The sequence below is a fragment of the Gracilinanus agilis genome, chromosome 4, assembly GCF_016433145.1.
Source record: "Gracilinanus agilis isolate LMUSP501 chromosome 4, AgileGrace, whole genome shotgun sequence".
Classification (NCBI taxonomy): domain Eukaryota; kingdom Metazoa; phylum Chordata; class Mammalia; order Didelphimorphia; family Didelphidae; genus Gracilinanus; species Gracilinanus agilis.
In genome coordinates, this window is record NC_058133.1 from 477,305,558 (window position 1) to 477,308,422 (window position 2,865).

A 2,865-nucleotide genomic window follows, 5' to 3' on the forward strand; every position below is an offset into this window, starting at 1 on the left:
CCATTCATGTCCTCCTCAGCCCATGCATTCAAGCAATTGTTTATCTTCTATGTTTCCTCTCCTGCAGTCCTTCCTCTGAATGTGGGTAGCGTCTTTACCATAAATCCCTCAGAGCTGTCTTGTGTCATTGCAGTGCTGCTGGTACAGAAGTCCATTACATTTGATTTTACCACAGTATATCAGTCTCTGTGTACAATGTTCTTCTGGCTCTGCTCCTTTCGCTCTGCATCACTTCCTGGAGGTCTCTCCAATTTGCATGGAATTCCTCCAGATTATTATTCCTTTTAGCACAATAGTATTCCATCACCCGCATATACCACAATTTGTTCAGCCATTCCCCAATTGAAGGACATCCCCTCATTTTCCAGTTTTTTGCCACTACAAAAAGCGCAGCTATAAATATTTTCATACAAGTCTGTTTATCTATGATCTCTTTGGGGTACAAACCCAGCAATGGTATGGCTGGATCAAAGGGCAGGCATTCTTTTATAGCCCCTTGAGCATGATTCCAAATTGCCAGCCAGAATGGCTGGATCAGTTCACAGCTCCATCAGCAATGCATTAATGTCCCAATTTTGCCACATCCCCTCCAGCATTCATTACTCTCCCCTTCTTTCATTTTAGCCAATCTGCTAGGTGTGAGGTGATACCTCAGAGTTGTTTTGATTTGCATTTCTCTAATTATTAGAGATTTAGAACACTTTCTCATGTGCTTATTGATACTTTTGATTTCTTTACCTGAAAATTGCCTATTCATGTCTCTTGCCCATTTATCAATTGGGAAATGGCTTGATTTTTTATACAATTGCTTTAACTCCTTGTATATTTGAGTGATTAGACCCCTGCCAGAGTTTTTTGTTATAAAGATTTTTTCCCAATTTGTTGTTTCCCTTCTGATTTTGACTACATTGTTTTTGTTTGTACAAAAGCTTTTTAGCTTAATATAATCAAAACCATTAAATTTACATTTTGTAATTTTCTCTAACTCTTGCTTGGTTTTAAAATCTTTCCTTTCCCAGAGATCTGACAAGTATACTATTCTGTGTCTACTTAACTTATTTATAGTTTCCCTCTTTATATTCAAGTCATTCACCCATTCTGAATTTATCTTGGTGTAGGGTGTGAGATGTTGGTCTAAACCTAATATCTCCCATATTGTTTTCCAAATTTCCCAGCAGTTTTTGTCAAATAGTGGATTCATGTCCCAAAAGTTGGGCTCTTTGGGTTTATCATACACTGTCTTGCTGATGTCATTTACCCCAAGTCTATTCCACTGATCCTCCCTTCTGTCTCTTAGCCAGTACCATATTGTTTTGATGACTGCTGCTTTATAGTATAGTTTGATATCTGGTACTGCTAGGCCCCCTTCCTTCACATTTTTTTTCATTATTTCCCTTGATATTCTTGATCTTTTGTTATTCCAAATGAAATTTGTTATAGTTTTTCCTAATTCAGTAAAGAAGTTTTTTGGTAATTTGATAGGTATGGCGCTAAATAGGTAAATTAATTTGGGTAGGATGTTCATTTTCATTATGTTAGCTCGTCCTACCCATGAACAGTTAATGGCTTTCCAATTGTTGAGGTCCAGTTTTATTTGTTTGGAAAGTGTTTTGTAGTTGTTTTCGTATAATAGCTGTGTTTGTTTTGTTAGATTGATTCCCCAGTATTTTATATTGTCTAGGGTGATTTTAAATGGTGTTTCTCTTTTTACCTCTTGCTGTTCTAATTTGTTGGAAATGTATAGAAATGCTGATGATTTATGTGCATTTATTTTGTATCCTGCCACTTTGCTAAAGTTGTTGATTATTTCTACCAGCCTCTTAGTTGATTCTCTAGGATTTTTTAAGTAGACCATCATATCATCTGCAAAGAGTGATAGCTTAGTCTCCTCCTTGCCTATTTTGATACCTTCAATTTCTTTTTCTTCTCTAATTGCTATTGCTAGTGTTTCTAGTACTATGTTGAATAATAGAGGCGATAATGGGCATCCTTGTTTTACTCCCGATCTTATTGGGAAGGCTTCTAATTTATCCCCATTGCATATAATGCTTTTTGATGGTTTTAGGTATATATTGTTTATTATTTTTAGGAAGGGTCCTTCTATTCCTATACTTTTCAATGCATAATTCAATTTTTAAAGCTCAAATAGTCTCTTCCTCAGGCAATGAAACTGGGCTGGTTCCTCCTTTCTTTTATCTAGATCTTTTGTTTTTGTTAAGGATAACATGGGTAAAGGCAGGGCAGAGACCTGCTCCTTATTTTTATGTGAACAAGAATTCTTTTAGGTAATTTAGTCAGTGAGCTCTAGCCTCCAAGGTGATCCAGCTACATGGAGAGGAGGCAAAGGTGTTAGTGGTCTCCAGAGACCTACTTCTTCCAGTGATGAAATGGTGAGGGAGTAGTTGAGATCTCTGAAGCCACTTCATTCACCTTTGGTTTTGAATCAGAGATATCCAGAGGAGGGCCTGGATGATGATAGCAGAAGGGAATCTATATTGGCTTATGGGATAGGAAGTCTCTCTCACTTCTTGCCCAGCAGAGCTGCTCTAGTGAGCATAGCTGTTTACTTTCTTTTGGGCCATTGTTTTCTGCCTTGCTTGGGTTCTGTGGTATCTATTTGGACTGTGGAGGAAGTCCACTGGCTGGTTAGAAATAGTGAGTGGTCAATTAATAAATTAACTTAAATTCAATATGTACAGCCTCCAGAGAATTTAATTCATTACACATCTCTACATCTCTATCTGTTGGTCTCTATCTTTCTGCTTCTGTCTCAAGATCTCTGGTGTCTCTCTCTCCCTCCCTCCCCCCTCCCTCCCTCTCTCTCTCTCTCTCTCTCTCTCTCTCTCTCTCTCTCTCTCTCTCCCC